The 26,569-nt window shown below is 39.3% G+C and overlaps 1 protein-coding gene and 1 long non-coding RNA gene across 2 annotated transcripts in view; one reads left to right on the top strand and one right to left on the bottom strand.

Moving 5' to 3' along the window:
* grin3a (glutamate receptor, ionotropic, N-methyl-D-aspartate 3A) overlaps nucleotides 1–26,569 on the top strand; it is a 171,667-nt gene that overhangs the window by 56,762 nt on the left and 88,336 nt on the right. The gene's annotated exons all lie outside the window — the stretch shown is intronic.
* On the bottom strand, nucleotides 9,357–24,877 carry LOC117529424. Its single transcript, XR_004566014.1, has 3 exons — nucleotides 24,866–24,877; nucleotides 22,880–22,881; nucleotides 9,357–9,498 (listed from the first exon to the last, which is right to left on the bottom strand). It is a non-coding gene; the product is annotated as an uncharacterized LOC117529424 (long non-coding RNA).

Below are 26,569 nucleotides of genomic sequence, written 5' to 3'. Positions count from 1 at the left end.
AACAATTTTTGAAGCCAATTGTGTCTTCAGGTTGTTGTGCATTTAGACCCAGGAAAGAACTTAGACACATTCAAATTTGATATGTTCTGAATAAAAAAGGATGTTTTTGTTCAATCTGAGTGAGGCTGTAGATATACAGATGCGGACGGAAAACAAATGTAGATGGAATTTGCAAATATTTTTTGTAAATTTAAAAGCAGAAAATGTGTTAATGTGCATCAGTGTGGAAAACGTTTGAGGCACATTTAATATACCTCTGAAGGGACCTGGCACCAAAGACATCCAGTCTTCATTTTAGGTTATTAGTTGTCATCCAAGATGTACAACCGTGCAGAAAGACAGGAAACACTCTGACCCAAAAGACTTGGACTTTCATTGTCTGTGCAGTGCATTGTTGCCACAGTTATTTTGAAAAAGTAATTCAATTACTGATTACGCCTTGAAAAAGTAACGTAGTTACTTATTACTCAATTTTTAAAAGTAACTAAGTTAGGGTCCAGTCCCACTGGCGTTTAGGAGGATTTGCGTATGGACTGCGCACAAAATTGGTTCATATTCGCTTAACATCCGCAATATGGGTGAAACATGCTTGTATGAGTCGGCCGTCATCCGCACACATCCACAATTATCCGCAGAGGCACGTTTTTCCGTTACCAGGATTTTTGAGCTGCACAAAATTTTGGCTGCGGATGACATCTGCCTTACATACTCAATACATACACAATACATACTCAATCTATGCGCTGTATATTCGCAGTCATCTGCTGATATCTGCAACTGACAGGGATTTGCGGCTTCGCAGCGGACTGTGACAGTGTGTAAAACGGATATTTTGTGTGTCCATCATGTCCACATCACGAACTAAAATAAGTTGTAGCAACTGCATACAGAGTGGCCACGATTAAAGCATTTTTATTACGTCTGTTTTGTATCTGATTTGTGGTGGATGCAAATCAGATGCGCTGTGTTCAGAGCTGGACGCCGTTCTTTGTTCTACCGGCTGCCACGCGCTCTGTGCTGGACGCTGCATATATAAAATAATTATTTTGTGGTGGATTAATCATTTTATTCTGCAAATTAGCTGTAGAAAACAGCTCTAATCACCTTCTGAATCACAGAGGAAGCTGCAGCTGGGCCGGCTAACAAGCTGCAGAAAGCATTTTGAGCCATCTAAAAAGGTAATTATTTGACCTGTTTACATTGTCAAGGCTTGATAAAACAGTTGCGTGTTTTTTCCTTCTTGTCTGCAGCTGTTACAGTATTTATTGCTATGTTTATAACAGATTTAACTTCTTGTTATAATCGTTCAGACGAGCTACACTCTGATGCAATCCGCTGTTGTCACCACTCGCCCTGTTCACTGCTTGTTTACTCCAATCAACTTGTCCAAGTCCAGCAAATGCTCCAGAGGCTGTATTGTTGGTGTGAATAGTGATTCCGATGGCCCTAGTGTGCTTCTTTTATGACCGCAATGTAGATGCTAGTGCATGTGCAACACGTGCACGATGCATTCATAATACACCCGTAATACTGCCGTGATAATCGCAATGCTTCGGATCAGTTTCCTCACTACATGCGTTATACAACCATGATTGTTCATCATATATTCGCTATATATTATTAATATATCCATAATTCATACTGGGACATTTGTCATTTTTGGCTATTTTTGTTGCAGACGACAACGAACGCCCGTACTTTGTATACTCAATTCATGCGCAATTAATCCTCTCCCCAGTGGGACCAGGCCCTTAAACTACGAGTTACTCTATTAGTTACTTTCAGCAGCTGCCAACAGCACCCCCCCCCACCCCACCCCAACTAATCATGAAAATGAATACCCGTTTTGTCAATACTCACTTTCTAGTCACTCTTTCTTGACTTCAATGAACATAAATACTTGTTTTATAATAAAAATAAAAAATAAATAAATAAAGACATCTTTCTTGACCTCATATTTAACTGCTGACAGCACTGTAACGGCAAACCTTACAATTTTTAACTGACATTGTTTACAAATGTAACTATTAAATTCTTTTTCACATTTTTCTAACATTTAAATTCTTTCTAAACATTTGTTGTTGAAATCATTATTATTATTGTTATTATTATTATTACTATTATAAGTAGTATTAGTAGTAGTAATAGTGTGAAAAAATGTTTTCAAATTGGACCTTTAATTTAGGGCTGTAGTGGGGAGTCCCCCTCCCCACCCCATAATCCCTTCCCACATGGATTCACCCATCTTGTTTGAGCAGGAAGAATGGAAAATATTTATTTATGCAGAAAACATGACTAGATTGACGGGTAAGAAAGCTTTAACAGTGTCATCCTCAGAAAGAGACTTTAGATGTATTTGGGTGGAAAAAAGCGTTAGTATTTGTGTGTGACAGATCAACTGTTTATAGCAAGAAGACGCACAGTGGCACAGAGTTTTAAAGAAAAAAGCGTAAAACTGTTCTTTGTAGCTCTGAGCATCACCGCGCTTTGAGAGACAACTGTTTTTCAACTCGGAGCTGCTGCACAGCAGACATGGACTCTGGGCTCACAACTTGCTGAAAGTGGGAGAAGTGGACAGTTCAGCCTCCCCCTGCTCACGGGCTGGTTTTAATGTTGCAATCGACATCCAACGCACATTGACTTGGAGAAGTAACTTTAATATGATTACTGATTTGGAAAGATTGATGCATTACTATGTAGCACGTTACCAGCATCACTGGTGCAGTGACTTCATGACTCCAAAAACTCTTCTCAGGCATCCTTCGATCTTAAAGGCAGAGGACCCAGAGACGTAAATGTCACAGCCAAGATCAGTGAATGTGTCTCTTCAAGTTCAACACATTCACCACATACAGATCCATAGCCAATGGCCGAGTCCAGGAAGTTATTAAAAGCCCAGATATTAGTCTTGATCCAAAACAAATGCAGATAGTTTTTTAAGCGCTGCAATCAGAAGATCCATTGATTTTTTTTTTCCCCCAAAGATTACAGCAACATCCATAAAGTCACGATCAGTAAACCTTTGGAAACTCGGATGAGGAGTATCACGTTCATGTTTCTCTGCATGATCCAGCATGCCTGTGTGTTGATGACCCCAGTGACTGGAGAAGACACATGGGACAACCACTTATCGGCTGGCTGAGGGAGATAGATGGCTACTTTTGAGATATGGGGATGGACCAGTTGTTTGACTGGATGGTTGCCATCCAAGACCTAAAGTGGTTCCTTGCTGTTGTGGATGTGGTGAAGCACACCACCAGCACATGCCCCCACATTTGACTTGGCTTGACATTTAATAGGCAGAAGATGTATTAATCATGACAGAATCTGACACAAAAAAAAACAACGTAAGACAAACATTTGACATCAGAAACAAAAAGCGAAGCAGGCAGTGAAATAAGGAGCTGGCAAATCAGAGGTGTTTCCGCTGAGATGTCAAATGAAGCAGCAAAGGTAGGCGTGCATAGGTGACGTGCACGCCAACGACAAAATATCCACCTGTCAACAGCAAATTGCCAGGGCAACACACACACACAGTGCTGCTGCAACGAGGACGTTCACAGAATCAAGCAGACGCTGCAATTAGAAAATCACAAATCGCTGCAAGTGTAGATTTTGTTGTTGTTAGTGTGTGTGGGTGTGTGGATGTGTGTTTGTGTGTGTGCAAGGACGCGCGCACTGGAACTCCATTACTTGCTGAACCACTTAAGAGGACATCATCTTACACAAAAACACGTCTTTGGTGATTCGAACACACTAAACAGCTTTTTGTTTGTTTGTTTGTTTATTTGTTTTTTAATATTGATATGAAATGAAAGGAAGTGAAAACACAAATATTAAATCCCCACACACACAGAGTGGTTTATAAAGTGTTAAGGCAGACTATAGGCGGCTGTAGCTTAAAGCTTGAAGGGGCAGGACCCCCCCACCCCGACCCACCCACCAAAAACTTTGAGTAGCCACCAGAAAATTGTTCAGTTTAACCACTGGACAATTGTTGCTGAGCATGATCGAGTTTAAAAAAGACTCTCTTTGGACTGCCGTCTTTATAGAACATAGTATGGGGTTATTGGAATTTATTATTTCCAGGCAGCTGCAGCTTTTATTTAGTTATTGTCGGTATCAGCAGGGTCTGTTTATATCCCTGTCATAACCACAAAACACATTATTTAGTAGGGAAAGTAATAAAGAACTAGTTCCAAATTTTCCAATCTGCCAGAATTTTACGCTTCAAACATTATCAGTTCTTCTTATCAACAGCAGCATTGTGTTCTGACATTTGCACATAGCAAAAATGTACGTGTCATGATGTCACGTCTGGCATAATGACATCAAAATCTGAATTTAGCAACAAAGATGTACTGATATTTATAATCTGTGTACATGTAAATTTTTAGACACGAAATTGATAAGGGATTGATTAAAGAATTAGATCAATAAGCACAATTGATAATGCCATTGATAATGAAGCTATAGAGCCTTTCAAATTTAACAAAACTGAGAAAATTGAGTTTATACCAAAATCCAAGCGTTATAATGTAGGTTTATTTTTGTAACATGTTGCAAAATTACAGCTCATTTTAAGGAAGAGGATATTTATTTATGTATTTATATATTTATGTATTTTATCTGGGGAAAATACCATAATGAATATTGCCTTTTCTTTCATCACCCTCATGTAGACTAACTACAGGATCAGCGCGTGTTCACATGTGTGAGGTTTTGAGATTACCTGTGACCCATTTTAAGATTTCTTGTAATCAGTTCCAAATCTACCAAATGTTGGTCATAACATCTGATCCCTTGAATTTCTCCCCTCAGGGGTTGAAATCCTAAATTGTTTCCCGACAGCAGTAATTTTTATCATATTGGTTTTATCATATTATGAATCCCTTATCTAAATGTTAAGGAATAAAATTATAGTTGTGCCAAAGAAAATTCTTTTTTCATGACTTAAATCTTAAAAAAAACAAAAAAACAGTGGCACTATGGCTTTAATGAAAACTTGCCACTTTACATCCCTAATATTTCGTGTACATAAAGTATAATCCACCTTAAAATGATTAATATTCAATTTACGCAAATCCTACTGTGGTAACATGGTTAGGTTGGCAAAACAGCCTCCCCACCACCACCACCAGCAAAAAAAACAATACCAGAACAACAAAAAAAAAAAAAGATATGCTTCAGTGATCATTTCCCAATTTTTCTACCAAAATGATCAAGCTAACACTTGGCCAGTTGAATGCCATTTTACAAAATACTAGTGAACCCTCTTGTTCAGTAAAGTACAAAGAAAAGCACTGAAATTATGAAAATTGAGTGTTAATTCTGCTGTCAAAAAGTGACGCCATGCAGACAGGATGCAAAATGAAACAGCAGCAGCTTCTGTGGAAAATGCTCTATTGTGCAAGAAAAATAAATACAATTCTGAAAACAAGATTGGCACCACTTGAAGCCAGCATGGACAAATTTGAAATATGTTTAGTTTGACAGCGTGATCAGCTCTTATTTTGGCCTTGCTAAAATCATGTGCTGCCTTTTTTTTATTATTATTGCTGGAAAAGAGAAGTGGCATCAGGTGGACGGTGTATGAGCACACCTGAAAGGGACAGTTGTCACCAAAATAGTGATAAAACCAGAAAGCATGTGACAGCTGAGCAGCAGAGAGGCTGTAGTGGCTCTTGAGCTGGATACCAAAAAGCCTCTGGGGATTCTGTAGCATGATGATGATGGACTTATGGTAGCAGCCGAGCTAGTGGCCAACCAGTCAAGCAGAGGGTGAACAGCTGCTGAAATATAGACGTGTTTGTCATCAGACTGCCGCCGTGTCAGAGGTGAGACACTGACAGCAGAAGAGCCACAGCTCTTTCTGTGTGCACAAAAAAGTGGTGGCCAGAAGGCTTTAAAGAAAAAATACACGCTCATCCAAACAGACATCTTCACGCTGAAACCAGGGAAAGGGTACAAGAGTGTCATGGATCAGAAAGTCAGATTTTAAAACTTTTGAGAAAATACAACCATGCATGCAGGTCATTAATCACGGAGGCTGGCCAGAAGTGTAATATATTATGGGAAATGTTCTGCATAGACTGATGATTGCTGAACACTGCTGCATGCAGAATTACTAACTGCAGCACACAGCTCATCTCAGAAGATTACCAGTGTTTGAAATAAAAAAATAAAAAAATGTGTTAACACTCTGCGGTCCAGAGACTCACCAGTGCATCCAGGTCATTTTACCAAGCCTTCAGTAATTCCCCATTTAAAGGTACTTACATATAGTATAATGTCCATGTGTTACATATCAAAATGTTCAGAACAATCTGTTTTCTGAATGTGATACATACTATATATATATATATATATATATATATATATATATATATATATATATATATATATATATATATATATATATATATATATATACTGTATATATATATGTTAAGAACATTGTGTACAAGATATAATTTGGCTTTAAAGCTGAAAATATGAAATGTGTTTTTAGAAATTCTTCAAATATTTGTTGAAAATGTACATTTATTTGTGTGGACAAACTGTTCTGGTGTTTAGAAATGGGTTTGCCAATGTCTTTGGGTCACAAAAACATTTTTTCCTGAGCTGAACTCAAAGATCTAAAACATTTTCTATATACACAAAAGACCCATTTCTCTCAAATATTGTTCACAAATCTGTCTAAATCTGTGTTAAGCTGCATTTACACGTAATGATGGCAAGTCATGAATGCCATGAAGTATACATTCTTGGCCGCTGATCACGAATGTGATGATTTGAGGCAGAGGCGTCAAGTGTCCTCAGGAACTGCTGCAACCTGTTACCATGCATTACGATTAATGGCACGTGTTGCTTGAGAATTATCAGGAACCATTACGCACGGTCAAGAATAATGTTCCGTGTTGTTGCACACTGTTGTGCGCTAATCCAATGAAAGACTCATTAGCAGACTTTTAATGAGCCTTTCATTAGATTCAGGTGTGTTGGAGCAGGGAGACAACTAACAGTGTCAGAAAGGTGGCTCTGGAGGACCGAACTTGGCCACCCCTGATCTACAGTCCATAATATAATCAGAAGATTCAGAGAATCTGGAGAACTTTCTACAAGTAAGCAGCAAGGCTGAAAACCAACACTGAATGCCAGTGACCTTTGATCCCTCAGGCGGCACTGCATTAAAAATCAACATCATTGTGTAAAGGATCTTACCACATGGGCTCAGGAACACTTCAGGAAACCATTGTCAGTTAACACAGTTGATCGCTACATCTACAAGTGCAAGTTAAAACTCCATGAAAAGCGAAAGCCATACATCAACAACATCCAGAAACGCTGCAGAAATCCTTCTCTGGGCCCGAGCTCATTTGAAATGGACAGACGCAAAGTGGAAAAGTGTGCTGTGGTCTGATGAGTCCACATTTCAAATTGTTTTTGGAAATCATGGACGTCGTGTCCTCCGGCCAAAAGAGGAAAAGACCATCCAGATTGTTACCAGCGCAAAGTTCAAACACCAGCATCTGTGATGGTATGGGGGTGTGTTAGTGCCCATGGCATGGGCAACTTACACATCACATCTATGATGGCACCATCAATGCTGAAAGGTGCATCCAGGTTTTGGAGCAACACATGCTGCCAACCTAGCAACATCTTTTTCAGGGACGTCCCTGCTTATTTCATCAAGACAATGTCAAGCCACATCCTGCATGCGTTACAACAGTGTGGCTTCGTAGTAAAAGAGTGCGGATACTAGACTGGCCTGGCTGCAGTCCAGACCTGTCACCCATTGAAAATGTGTGGCACATTATGAAGCGCAAAATATGGCAACGGAGACCCCGGACTGTTGAACAACTGAAGTCATACATCAAGCAAGAATGGGAAATAATTCCACCTACAAAGCTTCAACAATTATTGTCCTCAGTTCCCAAAAGCTTATTGAGTGTTGTTAGAAGGAAAGGTGATGTAACACAGTGGTAAACATACCACTGTCCCAGCTTTTGTGAAACGTGTTGCAGGCATCCATTTCAAAATGAGCAAATATTGGCACGAAAGCAACAAAGTTTATCAGTTTGAACATTAAATATCTTGTCTTTGTGGTGTATTCAATAGAATATAGGTTGAAGAGGATTTGCAAATCATTGTATTCTGTTTTTATTTACATTTTACACAACGTCCCAACTTCATTGGAATTGGGGTTGTATTTCACTTCTCGGATTGCCTGAGAATATGTCATTTTCTGACCATATTTCATGCTGCAGCTTTAATTGCCATGGAAACTTTGCCAACGTTGCTTTCATCATGTTAAAGACACACCTGCAGATAAAATGTTTGAAGATCAAATGTCAAATTTTAGTTTTAAATTTTTGGTTGGTACAGAAGAATGATGTGCGGTACTTTGTATGTATTTATGCAAAGTGCCACTGAACTCTTGATGCCCTCACAGAGAAGTGAGAGCCAATCTGACAGCAGCATTTTCACAACAAACTGCTGCATCAAAGGGACTCGAGACGAGGAGTTGGTTTTTCCCCCCAATTCTTAATTCAGTGGAAGTTGTCAATGCTGATAAAATGTTTAAATGTCTGAGGAAACAAATGATTTTCTACATTAAATGACGTGGTTATCCTGTAATCAGAGCAATTTTGATACATTTGTCAAAGCTGTATCTCCTCCACTTTGTGCATGCTTTCACTTTTTGGTGTGAGATCTCATGTCCATCAATAATATGTTCCACATTCCTGCTGGAACACATTCGGTAGATGAATGAGCTCCTCAGAAAAGCGACACCAATGCATCGCATTACGGTGTACAAGACACAGCGTTTGTGTGAGAACCTTGAGTCACTTCTGTGTGGAGCTTCATCTGAGTGCTGTGATCATAGGGGTTGGTTCACTTACAGTAAGAGACACCGTAAAACATCTGATTCTTCCTCTGAGCACTATTTTGTGTGTTCATTACCTTCACTGAGATGGTTCTGTTGTCACTGCTGTTTTATTTCTGCAGAATTTCCCAAAACATTCACAATTTCCATAAGCTGGTGGAGTAATCGATGTTACAGTGCAGTGGAACCCTTTAAAATATGAGTTTGTCAGAATTCTGATGCGATGTCTGGTTCATTTCTCTGTGTTCCTCATGAAACCTTTCATATATACGTACATACATTTGGAGTAGAGCCACACCAATATAGATTTTGGGGGGGGGAACAATACAGTACAGTACCAATAATAGAGATACCAATATATCGGCCAATCATAAAATACCTGTCCATTGTGCCAATGGATGGTAGTCACATGAAGTTTGCCTTAATATTGAGAGTGGTTTGGGAACAGTTGTTAGACACGGAAAGGATGTGAATTTCGGGACACATCATCAGTAGTGTACCTTTGAAGCACAGGGTGTTTTGGCCTTTCAACACTACACGCCCTCATCAAAGGTGGCCAGCTACAGGGTGATCAAGCCTGAGCTTGTGTCCCATGCCCAATCATGAAACTGTGCGGTTGTTTAAATGGTGTAGCCCATGGGACCATGCAGGGGAGGGGTGTCCTCTTCCTTGAATCAGTCCTAGAGCTGACTGTATACCTTGTTTTGACCTACGGTGTGGAGGGTAGGGTTAGTGTGCAGGTTATGCTGCTGTTCTCTGAGCCCAGCAAAGGTCCTTCTGCTTGAACCATATCCACTGGCTGCTTCTTTTGGCTGCTTTAGAGACTGATCTGATTGTCTGTCGCAAAGCCTGTCCAAGTATACCAAGGTGATCAGCAGCCTGATGGTGGAAGAAGCCACAAAGCCTCTGCATCCCACTTCAACCGCATAGACTTTTGCATTCCATCCTATAGTTATGAAGCGTCTGCTGCCAGTTCTGTGTAGCGCACTTTCTTGTGCTCGTAGGCCTCTTCGGTTGATCTCTCCCATGGAACTGTAAGCTCTATGATGTAAGGAGACTTCAGTGAGGGGGACCAAAGCTCCAAGTCTGGCCCAAGAGTGGTGGTTGCAATCTCAGGTGGAAAGATTAGTTGCTGGCTGATATCAAGTACCATCTTCCAATCCTGGGCCATGGCTAGCTGTCCGGTTTGGTCTGGGGGATGGTTGGATTTTTATGTCCTTCTCGGATGAATGATGGTGCCATGATGGATTTGGTTGGTGTCATTGGCAAGGCGTTGATCCTATTCTTCTTGTTCTCAAGAGCTGCTGGTCTTACAACCGGTCAGTCGCTGGAGTGAGGCAGAGAGCACAGATTGGGTTCTCTCCATACTACTGGTGGAGGTTTGTTGGATCATGATGTTGCTTGCCTCCATTTCCCAGAGCTCCCTCCAGCTGAGCTTTCTACTCCAGGCCTTCCCACCTCATCCATTGTCCCTGCTTGGCAAGAGAAACCACCTTTGTGCTTCTTTCAGCCTCCTCCTGATGGCACACCTCCTCCACCACCATTTTCCTCCTCTCTGATATGGAGACTTTGTGCCAAGGCTTTGGTCTTGTTGAAATACCAAGGCATAGTTTTTATGTCAAAGTCATTGTCTGTTATTCTAACAGTATTTTTATGGCTTTTTGTTTTGTGTGTGTGTGAGAATGTGTGTGTGAGTGCGAGAGAAAGAGAGAGGGGGGGATGTTCAGACATATAAAATTTGTTGAACCTGCTGATTAAAAAAAAAACTATTTTAAAGCCATTCTACAGTATTTGATCAAATTCAGTGGTGCCTATAACATTTCCACAAAAGACAGAATGAATTACACTTCCAGACAAAAGTTGCTGCCTTTTATAATACGTATGTTACGTCTCAGTGTTATGTTGCGTCCCCAGGTCAGTGGTGGGCAGTGGTGGGCACAGATAACCAAAAAATTAACTTTGATAACAGATAATAAGATAACTGAAAAGTTATCTTTGATAAAGATAAACCGATAAACCACCCAAAAATGTATCAGAAGTTACAGATAACCGATAAATTGTGGTGTTGTCTATGGGACATTTGCAGTTACTAAAGAGCTGAAATTGATTTTTAACACGATCGCTTTTGAAAGCATCAAAAAGCGATAAAAGACCTAAAGAATAAGGAAGAATGTTTGACCATGCTGCTCCCTGCAGGAAGCAGCACAGACAAATCCTGAGAGCACACACGAAACCAACTATTTACTAATCATAATCATTTTTCTTCCAACATTCTGCTCCTGCTGGAAGCTCTTGTTTACAACAGCACTCGCACAACAGAGACACACTGAGAGCAGTCATAAAGCCAGTATGACCTTATTTTTCAAGACCTAGGGAGCTAACTTATGGTTTTTTGAAAATAATGATAGAATAACTCCATTAATGTCAATTCTGTCATTTGTACAAAGTTAAAATATAACATATATCTTTTAATGTGGAATAAGGCACTAATTCTGAGGTTTTGTAACAAACACAGACCGCAAAGCATTCTGGGTAAAAGTGCTAAACAGTGATTGGTTCAGTAATCCATTATGTAAACCAACACGTTAATGTGATGTGATGTGTGCTTTTGTAAAATATTCCATTTTTATTTGTAAAAACAGGCATTTTTACGGAGCCCTGGAAGTGTCATCGCAATTGCATGTTTTAAAACTTTTATGATGTTGTAAAACGTGCACTCAATATTAGTAAGTAAGTAAGTAAATTTATTTATATAGTGCCTTTCACAGACATAAGGCCATGTACACACATTGTCGGGTATTTGTAAAACCGAATATCTTACCCTTTCAGTTTGGGGAAAAAACTTCATCCACACTATGTCATTTAAAAAAAAAAATCCATCCACATTGAACTGTATAAATGTGTTGTAATTAGTCTGCCAAACCTTTGGGTGGTGGTACTGATTAAAATTCTATCCAATCAGGAGCCTTATTCTCTTGTCGTCACTTCCACAAAAACTAAAAACATGGCGCCAACCTCGTTCGTGTGGACCGATAAGGAGTCAGAATTACTTCTAACCGTAGTTTTAGAATACAAAGTTAACAAATATATGCACACAAAAAGTGCCTGGACAATGGACAATACCAACACTTTGAGAGCAGCCATGTACCCAGACGTTTAATACTGCCATGAACACTCCTGGCCAGTAGATGGCAGTAGCGGCCTTGAAAAAATGTCAAACAAAATTCCAGATAATCCATGTCTGCTACATTTAAGATGCGTGGAATTTAACAAATGCAAATACACTAACGTCTATAAACCCAGCAAATATATTCACGAGCGTTTTAGGCACTAGAGGTTAATGCTGTTATCTGTGGACCCTGAACAGAGTGTCTGAAATGCATTTGTCCTGTCGTGAACGTCTGAGATTACCTTATGCTACCCATAATGCATTGCTGCCTGGCACAGCATGTGCTCACAAAACCTTAAAAATTAGCACATTACTTTAAAACGAAAACATATATCTGATATTTTCACTTTATAAACTTCAGACATGACAAAAATTTTAAATAACTTGTCTAAAATGAGTGCTTAAAATTTGAACCATAAGTTAAATGTATGCCTCTGGATGACTTGGTGACATTGCGATTATATTAGTGTGGTGTTAAAGGAAATTACTGTTTTTTTTGGTCACCAGTTCTCCTTTGCTTACAGAGGCTGGAGCAACATGTCTATTAAGAAACTTTTAACAGGTAGGTTTCAACAGCTTTAACAGTTTTAAAAATGTTTTTCACTGTAATTCATCGGAAGATAATTACTCCGATGATGGTTTTTAAATTTATCTAAAAAGATAATGAAATGAAAATGAAAACATTATCTTCGATAATTATCTGTTATCGGATTATCGGAAGTGTGCCCACCACTGGTGGTGGGTACTGTTCAGCTAGTCCAATAACCTATAATTCTCAAAGCTAATGTTTTTGTTAGCAGATTAGCTTTTCAGGTAAGTTTTTAAACCATCATTGGACCAATTATCTTCACATAAATTTAGTTCCGATAACTTTTAGTCCGCTGACATTTTTTTGCTGGTGAAGTTAGCAAAGTTTAACAGTCAAAAATATTTGTAAACCCTAAAAATCAAACATTTTAATCCCTTTCAGGTGTAGATCAATGGTTTTCGGCAGACTGGCCGTCGCTTGCTGATGATGTCATCATTAAGCGCAAGACGTGATTGGCCGGTCAATTCAGGGAACATTGTGGGTAGTGTAGTTCAGGCTCACTTTGGACGTTACACTGTTACCGTCCGCTCGACACAACGCAGCTGTGAGGGACTTTTTTCACCATTTCCACACCGATTTGGATACTCAGGATGCTTTATGTGGAATTTTTTTTTTCAGAATTTAATTAATCCCACTGAAACTAACAGGTAAGAATTGATATTTACATGTCTTTTACTCTACCAATCAATGCATTAATGGACGTATTTCGGTTGTTTAAGCCACAGGGTTTAAAGTGTGTGAAAAAAAAGGCAAAGGCTATTCGCCCAACCCTTGAGCAGATTAATATAATGTCTTACCTTATTCACCCAACCGTTGGGCAGATAAGTCATACATTGAATATTACACGCACAACCGTTGGGCAAATAAATATGATGTCTTATCTTAATACCGTGATTGTGTATTTGACACGTTTTGTGCATCAAAACTACGTTTTTTACACTACTTTTTAAGGCTCTATTGCAGCGTATGTTTGACACATTTAACGGCGCCGTCTTTAATTACTGCGAAAACACCACAATGGATGAAAACAGACAAACTTCATAAGTATTTTGAACAGAAACCTGTTAACGACGATGAAACAGTTTTTGAACAAAATGCTGCTTGTTGCCTGTCAGATGGTGTTAGTTTGATACAGTTCCCTGGGTGTCATGAGCCAAAGAGAACTGCTTTAGAGCACAGCCCCTCTGCGGGCTGCAAACCCTCCCGCAGCTGACAAGAAAATATCCGCCTTTTTTCCCCTCCCGCGTTGAAACTGGAAGTGCTTGGGCCATGCTACAAACATAAATTACAGAAATAATTCACAGAACAATTCACGGACGAATATACAAGAATTGCTGTTGGTGCACAGGACAGGAGGGTCGCCAACACAAACACAACTCCCATCTCTGGATGGAGCCGCACTTTAAACAGAGAAAAAACAGAATCAGGCATCAGAAAGACAAAAAATACTGTATAATTTGCCAGCATTAATCAACAAGAAAAACAGAAGAAATACTAAGAAATACTAAGAAGAAATACTAAGGTGATCGCTGGCCACCCGGAATTTAGGTGAAGTTGAGGCTGCGGCCCACTTCAATTACTAATAACATGAATTAAAAGAGTAAAAAGCATAAAACAAAACTGTACCAGTATGCTAGCCATATGAAAGGGAAAATAAGTGCGTCTTAAGTCTGGACTTGAACGTCTCCACAGAATCTGATTGTTTTATTGACGCAGGGAGACCATTCTACAGAACAGGGGCACATTAAGAGAAAGCTCTGTGACCCACAGACTTCTTATTCACCCTAGGGACACAAAGTAGTCCTGCACCCTGAGAATGTAAAGCTCGGGCCGGTACGTAAGGTTTAATTAGGTCAGCAAGGTAGGAGGGTGCCAGTCCATGAATTATTTTATAGGTTAGTAGCAGAACCTTAAAATCTGATCTCACTGGGACAGGAAGCCAGTGAAGGGATGCCAAAATGGGTGTAATGTGGTCGAACTTTTTGCTTCATGTCAAAAGTCTGGCTGCAGCATTTTGAACCAATTGGAGAGTCCTAATGCTAGACTGCGGTAAACCAGAAAATAGAACATTGCAGTAGTCCAATCTAGAAGAGAAGAATGCATGGATCAGGGTCTCAGCATCAGCCATAGACAGGATGGGACGAATCTTCGCTATATTTCGCAGGTGGAGGAAAGCAGTCCTAGTAATATTTCTAATATGGAGGCCAAAGGACAACAAAGGCTCAAAAATTACCCCAGGGTTCCTCACTTTGTCAGTGTGATGTATGACACACGAGCCCAGGCTGAGTGTTAACTGGTCAAATTGATGCAGATGTCTCACTGGACCAAGAACCATCATTTCAGTCTTATCAGAGTTTAAAAGTAGGAAGTTTCTAGACATCCAACTTCTCACTGCTGCAAGGCAATCTTCTAAGGATTTTATGTGAACGAGATTACCAGCAGTTATTGGCATATATAACTGAGTATCATCTGCATAGCAGTGAAAGGTAATCCCAAAACACCGCAATATGTGCCCAAGGTGTGCAATATAAAGGGAGAAAAGCAGGGGGCCTAAGACAGACCCATGAGGAACCCCAAATTTCATGTCACTAAGGTTAGAGGTAGTGTTACTGTACAAAACACAGTGAGAACGACTGGTCAAGTATGACGTCAGCCATGCAAGGGCACTCCCAGTAATCCCAAAATGAATCTCCAGCCTATCAAGTAAAATATGATGATCCACTGTATCAAATGCAGCACTGAGATCTAACAGCAGCAGAACCGTAGTGGTGTCCGAGTCCATTGTAAGCAGAAGATCATTCACCACTTTAGTGAGAGCCGTCTCTGTGGAATGATATTTTCTAAAAGCAGACTGCAGTGGCTCAAAGAGATTATTCTCAGTAAGATAGTCTACGAGCTGCCGTGACACCACTTTTTCCAGACGTTTAGAGTAAAATGATAGATTTGATATCGGCCAATAGTTTTTCAATACATTAGGGTCAAGATCAGGTTTCTTAAGTAATGGTTTAATCACTGCAGATTTGAAATGTTTAGGAACAGATCCACAAGTTAAAGAAAGATTAATAATTTCCAGCACAATCGGCCCAAGAGTGGGCCACAGGTCCTTAAACAGTTTTGTTGGTATAGGATCAAATAAACAGGTTGTGCTTTTTGTTGATGTTACGAGTTTCGTCAGTATGTCTAGAGAGATACTATCAAATTCTGTAAATCTAGGTAATACCTCAGTAGTGGCGCCCACCTCAATAGCAGGATGTAGTGGCTGGGTTAAGGCATGCTGGGATATGTTCAACCTAATGTCATCTATTTTCTTCTCAAAGTAATCTAGGAAATCTTGTGCTGTAAAAGGAGAGTGAGCTACAGGTGGTTGTCCAAGAATAAGTGTTGCCACCATGTCGACAAGAACTTTGAGTTATGCTTGTTTTTGTTGATCAAATCAGAGTAATAGGTCCGCTTTGTAGCCAATAATGCATGCTTATAGTCTAAGATAGCATCACGCCACACAAGGTGGAATACTTCTAATTTGAACGATGCCATTTCCATTCTAGACCTCTTGCTTTATGCTTGAGGTCACGCAGGTAATCATTGAACCAAGGTGACTGCAATTCGGGGGAGCGCGGTTTCAACACAGGTGGTGCAATCATGTTGAGTGTCGTTTTGAGCACTGAGTTTAAACTATCCAGAAGTCTGTCTACTGACTGGGTATTTGTCAAAAGTGAGGCTAAGACATCAGGCAGTCTAGCTTCTAGTTCAGTCTTAGTTGAGGAGTTGATGCATTGCTGCAGTGATAAATAAGGTTGTTGTTCCACTAAACACAGCAGTGAAAGTGCAATCTTAATAAGTGAGTGATCAGACACCACTGAAGTAAGAGGCATGATGTCAATATTCGTGACAGCAATACCACGTGCGAGAACCAGATCCAGGGTATTTCCACTAATGTGCATTGAGTCCCGAATGCATTGCCGAAATCCTAATGCTTCCACAATTTCCATAAATGATTTGCAGAGGGGATCAGAAGGCTTATTTATATGAAAGTTAAAGTCAGCAATGATCAGAATGTTATCTGCACTAGTTGACAAGTTAGACATGAACGCACCAAATTCATCTAAGAATTCAGAATATGGGCCAGGAGGCCTATATACAGTGACAAAGTAATATGGCTGATTTTTATTCTTCTGACCTTGGCAATGCGTAACATCCTGAGCGGAGTGGAGAATCTGATGCTCAAACGAGTTATATTTGTGACCCCCAACAGCTAATAAGCTAAACCTAGATTTATAAATAAGAGCAACACCCCCGCCTTGCTTCGCATCACGAGGGCCATGACTAAATGTATATGCTGGTGGGCAGGCTTCATTTAAGGGGAGGACAGCTGTAGGTTTAAGCCAGGTTTCACATAACCCAATCATATCTAAGTGATGATCAATAATTAAATCATTAATCAACAATGATTTTGAGGACAAAGATCTTATGTTAATGAGACCCAGTCTAAGGACCTCAGTGGGGTTGACAGTTGAACTGTTTGGGTTTAGGGGTGGTTCCAGAGTAGCATATATAAGATGCCTAGAAGTGGGTTTAGGTTTGAGACATTCCACGTGTGTTGTAGGTAGCAGACACGAAATCTTTGCTATTACTGGAACCACTGGGCCATCCTCAATTTCAACATGATCCAATATAGTAATGGGTATTAAGTTTGCAAATCATATCCCTCTATGATTTTTATGGACACGTCTACGGGAGCAGGCCACAGTCTCAACTTGTTGAATTTCCCTCCCTGGCAGATAAACTGCACTATCACCATAGTGGATTTTCTGCACTAATTTCCCCGCTAAGCTAATGGATTCCACACCCACATTTGTCATAAGCCTAGCAGGGTCTCTAATCACCTGCTCCGTGGCCTAATGTTGCCTAATGTTGCCTAATGTCACTGTGTTATGTTGTGTCCCATTGTTATATTATGTTATATCCCAGTGATTTGTAATGTCCCAGTGTTACATTATGTCCCAGTGTTAGGTTATGTCACTGTGTTATGTTGTGTCCCATTGTTATGTTATGTTATATCCCAGTTATTTGTTATGTCCCAATGTTGTATTATGTCCCAGTGTTTTGTTGTGTCCGAGTGTTGTGTTATGTCCCAGTGTTTTGTTGTGTCCCAATGTTAACGTCCAGCGTTGTTTTGGCAGAGCATCAGCTCCGAGTGCCCCTCTAGTTATTTGTCACTCTCACTTCACTGAGCTTCCTGAGGACGAGGAGGCTGCAGGACGGATGGATTCTTCAGCAGTCATCTTTTCTTTCTATTCATCCCTAATGTCGATTGTCGAGTTGTTGCTTTTTTCCACCACGTGGTGACCAAGTGGTTAATGCGCTTGGTTTCAGTTCGGAAGGTTCTGGGTTCAAATCCCACCCCTGCCACATTTCTCCATGTAATGTGGAGTTGCGTCAGGAAGGGCATCCGGCGTAAAACCTGTGCCAAATCAACATGCAGCTCCACCTTGGATTTGCTGTGGCGACCCCGAGTGCAAACAAGGGAGCAGCCGAAGGGACTTACTATATTCACTCCTGTGGGATTTTTCTTTTTTTTTCTTTTTCTTTTAAAGTGAATCCTCACTGTAGCTGAGGACGAGTCCCACAGGGACACTGGGACGTGTTGTCGTTATCAGCAAAATGTGCAAGTGTGTGTTTAATAACTTGATGGCCTTTATTGTGTGAGGCCAAAAAAGACTGCAAAAATGTCCAATATTTCCTGAGGAATGCTGCAACCTGGAAAATCAGACTTGAACAGGGATCTTATGTGGTTATTAAGGGACCTGTTAATTAAAATTATGGTGCGGCCTTTCCGCCTTCTTCCACTTCCATGCCGTATATTTGTTATGTAACCGGCTGGCAGCCAAGACCTTAAAGCACTGGACGCACTTTGAGGAAGAGAGAGAAAGAATGAAATGGAGCAGAAAAGATATTCAAAAGAAAGGTCTGAATACTGTGAAGCCTCTGGAGATGTGGAAAAGCTCTGCATTAACACAGATTGATCATCTTAAAAATGATGCATTACCGCTAAAGCCAAGAATATGGCAGGCAGCTGACTTATGAAGACACAATAAATGTCTCTTCTGAGGGTTTTTTTTCCCGATATGCCGGAAGAAAAACACTTTCTGTCAGGAAACCGACGTTTTCAAAGCTGCTCCTTAATATTTTTGGAAGAAACATGAGATACAAATCAATCGTGTTCCGTTTACGTTTTTGGGTAATATTGACATAACATACCTCACACGAGTTGGCTAACGATAGCTAACTAATGTTAGGTAAGGCACACATTAGCTTTAGTGAGCTAACATTAGTTTAATTGTAACTTCAAACAAAACTTAGAAACAAGCTAACATTAGCACTCATTAGTATTCACTTGACACATGTCATAGTGGCAGTCATTCATGATTAATGAACGTGACACACAATCTAAGTGTGTTAAACCAGCCACAAAGCTAGATACTGTATTTTTTCCCGAAATATGTCACAACAGATTACTGGTCGCGTCTGTCCAAAAACGTGTCATGAACTGGAAAACAAACATAAGTGGCATTGGTTGATAAGTAAGTCGCTTTTATTTTTGAAACATGATACTACTACTTCATGCAACAAGAAGCAAAATGAATTTAACTGGTGTATCATTTACAATATTTATAACACACATTCCAAATTAGCAAGCAGAAGCTAATGGGCTATTCTATGAGTCAAAGAACTCAAGAGTAAACTGCGTCTTGTCACACGTGAACAGATGAAACTGTCAAGAATGAACAAAATGTGTTTTTATTTACCTCAGTGAAAATTGTGTATTTAACTGATTATACATTTTTCAAATATTATACTTGCAGTTAGCTGCACTATAGCCTTGTTGCAGTTCTGGCTGTCCCACCAAGTGCATCAAAGTGGAGTGTTGAGTGGTATGAAGGTTATTCTTTATTCAACAGCATATGAAGACTTTTCTTTCTGTTCAATCAAAAATGTGGTCTTTCTGTTTGAGACCATGATTTATTAATATCACCCATTGTCTCACACCCAACATACCCTCCTCATTAAGTTCTTCTTGCTCTTACTCTTCCTCCTCCTCTTGTTGTTTTACAGCAGTTGGCAAGAGTATTAGTGTGACTCAGACAGTATACAGGTGAGCCAATAAAATGTTACCACCTTTTGATCGTACACATTTTTTGAAATGAGAACTCATTCTCAAATTTTATTTACAGACTGGTAACAGAAGCATCAACTTAACATTTGATACCAAAGGTTTCCCACTTTGTCTCTTGTTTTCCTCACAGTTCAATAACAAGAGACAAAGTGGGAAACCTTTGGTATCAAATGTTAAACTGATGCTTCTGTTACAAGTCTGTACATAAAATTTTCGAATAAGTTCTCATTTCAAAAACTTGTGTATGATCAAAAATTGGTAACATTTTATTGGCCCACCCTGTACTTCATACAACTCAGCATACATAGTGGAGCAGATAACAGCAAATATACCCCCAAATCATGCAAATGGTGATACAAGTTTAGAATTTTGCATAGTGGTTGAGATTAGGATACCTTTTGCCTGATTTGCCACTTGAAAATCCAATTTGCATCATGACATTGTGACCATAGTATTGTGATAAGCTTAATATATAGTTTAAATTTCAAAATTCAGCAATGCTTAAATGGATGTAAAAAGTTTTTTACATTTTGATTAATAGCAGCAACATGTAATTTTTTTTAACATCAGCCAGTTAAATTAGGCAATTAAAGGGGAAATCATTTAAAAAAAACTGGAAAATGTTCAAAAATCAAGAATTCACTCCAAAATGTGTGTGTGTGTGGGGGGGGGGGGGGGGGGGGGGGGGGGGGATCTGGAATTTGTGGGAACACTGCTTTTCAATTTTGTAGGCAAATGCATGGTTGACCTTGGGTTCAGTGCTTAGTCATTTAACCTAGGCTAATTTCACTCTGTGTAAGCCCCTCTGAGAATTTCTGGAATGAGAATAGGTAACAGGTAATAGGTTCATTTAAGTTGATTAGGGTATTTTGTGACATCATGGGTTGCCATCAAAATATAGGGGAAATGAACCCAAATTAGAAAAATACAGGTAATATCAGAATTTAGAAAAAATATAGGAAATATAGGACCAGCCTCAAAAATACCAGAAAATACAAGAATACAGGGCACTGGGGTCCTGCTGAATATGCCTGGTTGTTAGTGTGGAACCTGAATATATTATGCAGAGCATAAAACAATACTGTGACATTTGATGTCAGAAACTGAATTAAATTTTATGTATCATCCATCTCAGCTTGTTAATAAAATTACAGCAATTTCCTGTTGCCGGTTTAAAGCCCACCTACGTACCATCTCCAAACTGTGCTAAATCAACTTGTGACCCATTGTGGAAAACACAAGAACTTAGAAGAATTTAGTCAGTTAGTATATATGTTAAATTTACACCTTTCATTGAAAATCATGACAGAGGTCTGAATTTGAACACAAGATGCAAGAATAACACTGGACAAAGTCCTCATACACATCACATTTGTTTATTTGCAGTCATCAGTGCTGGGATGAAAGATTACAGGTTACTGTTAAAACGTAATAAGTAATAAAACTATTTTAATTACTTCTACAGTATAACTTATTACTGTTGATTAATTTTCTTACAAATGTTGGACCATAAAGATAAAAATCTTAAAAATATACATATAAAGCTGGCAGTGTAGACCTCACAACAATTACTATCAAACTTCTATTAAACGCTCTTCAATATAACTTGATTTAAGATTGCAGTGTTTTGGATTTTAAAGTATAATCATTTAAAAAATATCTAACACATTGCTAAAATACCCTCAGCCATATAAGCATTGTGTTCTTTATATTTTGCAGTTGTTTAATTAATTATGAAGGTCTTGTTGTCTTACATACAAATTGTAAATGTTCAATAAAGCCCCTCTATCAATCAATCAGTCAAAAAACAATATTTACGTTTTAAAGGCATCTGCATGAGGCCTTGCATGTGCGTGTACATGAGCTTTTGACAAGAGCAGAAATTGCGCAAATCAAGGAATATTTGTAGATCACCCTTTGTGCATTTGCTGGTATTAAAGACACAAATTTAACTCCATAGGAAGTTAGCTTTGAGTTAGCAGAAGTTAGCATGTAACTAACATCTACTAATGTCTTGTAAATGACTCCAGAGGTGTTATCAGGTTACAAAAACAGCATTTTAAGTTTTAGAAGTGTTTATTTCTCACTAGCTTTTACATAATATATGACAAAGAGGATCTATTTACACGCCACAAACTAAAGATATTTACGGCTAGCTACCAGCCTGTGACGTCAGCATGCTAGCATCCACGAAATGTCTTGTAAATAAGTTCAGAGGTGTTATTAGGTCCAAAAACGGCATTTCCAGTTTTAGAAGTGTTTATTTCTCACTAGCCTTCACATAATATATGGGAAACATGTATATAAACGCACAAAACAAAACAGTTTTGAAGACACCAGCCACTGACGTCACGGTGCAGCTGTCACCACCATTCAAAAACAAAATGGAACAGATTGAAACAGAATGTGACTTTTCAACCTCTTAAAATACCTCTTAAAATAAGTCAAGGTTAGCCATCTTTGAACTTGCTGAAGGTCTGTGTCCCAAAAATGTTCCCTGTGAATTTGAAGAATGTGGCAGTAATAAGACTGGACTTATGCTGAGCACAGACAGACAGACAGACAGACAGACAAAGCCTTCTTAATACCCGATGGCCATATTTGATGGCCTCAGGTAAAAATCACAAGTACATAGACTGTTCCCAAACTGACTGCTTTGTGTGGAATAAAGGTTTTTCCAGATTTGTTGCTCATTGCTAGATAGGATTTTTAGTTTCTAGGGAAGGTCAAAAAGCCTTCCCTAGAATATCATATATGACTTACAGTAAATTACTTAAGTCATACGCATTGAATGAATATCATATATGATTTAGGTTACTTAAGTCATATGTACGGAATGATCATGATTTAGGTTACTTAAGTCATACGCCTCGAATGAATATCATATGATTTAAGTTACTTAGGTCATACACATTGAATGAATATCATATGATTTAAGTTACTTAAGTCATACGCCTCGAATGAATATCATATGATTTAAGTTACTTAGGTCGTACACATTGAAGGAATCGCATATATGACTTAAGTTACTTAAGTCATATGCATTGAATGAATCACATCTATGACTTAAGTTACTTAAGTCATACACATTGAATGAATATTATATGATTTAAGTTACTTAGGTCATACGCATTGAATATCATATGATTTAAGTTACTTAGGTCATACACTGAATTAATCACATATATGACTTAAGTTACTTAAGTCATACGCATTGAATGAATCTCATATATGACTTAAGTTACTTAAATCATACACATTGAATGAATATCATATGATTTAAGTTACTTAGGTCATACACATTGAATGAATATCATATGATTTAACTTACTTAGGTCATACACATTGAATGAATATCATATGATTTAAGTTACTTAGGTCATACACATTGAATGAATATCATATGATTTAACTTGCTTAGGTCATACACATTGAATGAATCTCATATATGACTTAAGTTACTTAGGTCATACACATTGAATGAATCTCATATATGATTTAACTTACTTAGGTCATACACATTGAATGAATATCATATGATTTAAGTTGCTTAGGTCATACACATTGAATGAATATCATATGATTTAACTTACTTCGGTCATACACATTGAATGAATATCGTATGATTTAAGTTACTTAGGTCATACACATTGAATGAATATATGATTTAACTTACTTAGGTCATACACATTGATGAATCTCATATATGACTAAAGTTACTTAAGTCATGCACATTGAATGAATATCATATGACTTAAGTTACTTAAGTCAAATACACTGAATGAATATAATATATGACTTAAGTTACTAACAGTAAAATCATTTGAGGAAAAACATAAATCACAGTATAAAAGGTTGGCAATAATATAAAAAATACAAATATAATATTTGTACTTGAGTAGAAAGATACATAAGTCTAACAAATTTTCTTCATAGATGCACTTTCTAAATATGACATGAGATTAACGCTGGATTGAAGACGTCTGGAAGATGGACCAGACTGAGTTTAACTCTTCTGATCCCTCACGTATTTTAGAGGAAAACCAGTTTAGGCTGTTACAGCAGGAGAATCGGTTTTTAGGGACCAGGTAGGTGGATGGACACCAAATTGCTGTCATGCAGCTCCTCCTACATGATGATGTCACCAGAGGATGAGGGGACAAGGAGCGTCAAAGGTGTATTTAAGTTGTCGCTGGCTGCAGGAGCTAAGTATCAGCTTTCAGCTAAGTCTTTTGCAGAGGAGCAGGCAGGTAGTGAGTCACATTCTGGCTTTGATGTTTTCTTTGAGAAAATTAGGTAAACTCCTTTCCATCCACAAAATATAAAGAGTGTGCACACTGTATGGATTCGACCAGCCAGCAGAGGAAGACTGATTTTTATGTGCCAGTTTTGCGGTAATGCCTAACTAAAAAAATTTAGAGGATGTATTTTGATAAAATCTCATGATTATGGCCCTTTAAGCAAATCGATCTGTAGCACAGTGAACAAGGTTTTCTTTTGAGCTCTTCTCAGGTGTTTCAAGAAGCTGCTGTATGACATCACAAAGGTCTTTATAGAGCCAGGTGTCACTCACAATTCTGATTTTAATCTCAAACTGCCTTACAGAGCTGCATCAATCAATGGCGTATTTATCATTTTGTAAATTAATCACCAACTCCTTTGATAACAAATGAATTGTTTTGAACCACCACTCCAACCACAGTGCAGCCAATGACACAACATGTGAGCAGTCAGTCAGTCATGTGACATTTCATTCTGACTGAGATAACTCGATATAACGTCAGTTGTACTGGCTTGATTGCCACCAAACCTTGTATTTATATTACACCTTGTGACCCCAGTAAGCCTACTGATTTGTGTGGCTAAAAGGTCAAGGTCACTGGAGCAATAACTTTTTTTTCTGCCCAAATTGTCAGCAAATTTGGTATGTGTGTTAGGTATACTGACCCCAAAAGACTATTGGCTTTGGAGTAATAGGTCAAGATCAATGGAGCGTATTTTGTTCAAAAATTTAAAAAAGAGGATAATAATGTCTTTCGTAACTGCCTGATTGTTGCCAAACGTGGTGCTAAGGCCCCTTCACATATAACACGAAGTTGGGGGAATGAGGCTCAAATCAGCCAAATAAGGCCAAATTGGTGAACCCCGAAAAACTCCAGCCATTGTCGGGAAGAACAGATGGTGGGACGATCCCACGGCGACTGTTTAGTGCACACTCGTGTGCATGTGCATGAGCACAGTGCGACCACATGAGAGGTGTGATACCACTTCGCACTCACACAGCAGTGGAAGCAATTAAATGTTGGGCAAATGTACATAAATCAAAGAAAATGTGCAAGGACCAAATAATGAGAGAGCACAGAACGTTATAAGTACAATGAATATACTGTTTCTGGTCAGTCATGTTCCTGGTAATGATATTTAATTGACCATAACCCTAACCCTAACGCTAACCCTTGTCTGTTAAAATATTTAATTCCTGTTATAAAGAGCAGACAATACAAGAGTTATTGTCCTTTTCTTCCTTCATGTTCATGAACAATGGCCATGGACGTAAACATGGAATTAATGAACTGACGTGAATGAATTCATGCATTCACATCATGCAGCCACACAGAGAGGCCGTCCACGTGTCCAGCTGTCTCTGTTGAATCGGCGCACGGCGCGCCGAAGGACACTGCATCATGTGGACTACAACTCACGTGGTGGACATGATATTTTCCTCGCCAGCTGGCCGTTTACATGATCAGATGGATATTTTCACATGGGGCAGCCTGGCTGATGGTGTCTGCAGTGCGTGCTGTGGTGCAGCTGAACGTGAGCTTGCATCATGGTGGCGTGTTGAGAAGTGATACTCTTCATTGCACGGTATGTGTTCCCCAGCTGTGAGTAGCGATGACACAGCGGCCAGCTGTGACATGAAAACTGGCTCACAGCTCAAGGATGTGGGGCAAATGAGACACACTTGCACAGCATTTTTGTTGCTTGGGGGCAGACACAACACACTAACTGCCCTTTGAGCTTTTGCCACCTGTACTGCGCTCTACATTCATGCTGGCTGTGCGAATGGCCCAACATTTTCTAAATGCCCAGCGACTGCTGTTGGAAGTTCGTGGGTGGCACCTTGATTCTGGCTGAGCATGAGTTGAATGGCCGTTCAGCACCTTTCACCTTCATTCGGCCGCTGCTGTGAAGGCTAGCTCGTTCACCACATTCAGCCAGGCTGCGATGTGGCCAAACATTTCATGCAGCCCCTCGACCACCTTAAGAATGGTCTGACCTGCGTACGACATGCTGTACAAATGTTGCGACCACGGTCAGATGGCAGCACAATCATCATCTCATCTTGACACCGTTCAATTGGGTTTCCAGCATGAACGCCATGCAAATGTGGAGCGCATGTGCTGTGGCCAAATGGTTGTGGCGACTGCTGTATGAAATGTCCAATTGGCTCCAATTTTTCATGAAAATTCAGTAAGCTATATCTCATATATTATATCCCATTTCTAAGGTGGAACTATGCTAATATACTAAGGTATATCTAAGTATCTAAAAAAGGAAGCGTAAAATAGACGTGTTATGTGTCGATGCGGGTTGAGGAGCGGACCTGCGTCTGACGGAACCCAGCTCTAAAATAACCAGAAAGCGGTTCCAATAACAAAACAATTTATTTTTCCACCCTTTGGTGCATAACAACGTGTACAAACTAAAATAGCGTCAGTCTGGTGGAGTGAAGGCTGGCACGCT

This window comes from Thalassophryne amazonica, chromosome 17 (genome assembly GCF_902500255.1).
Source record: "Thalassophryne amazonica chromosome 17, fThaAma1.1, whole genome shotgun sequence".
NCBI classification, from domain to species: Eukaryota; Metazoa; Chordata; class Actinopteri; order Batrachoidiformes; family Batrachoididae; genus Thalassophryne; species Thalassophryne amazonica.
This window is presented reverse-complemented; position numbering and strand designations above follow the sequence as displayed.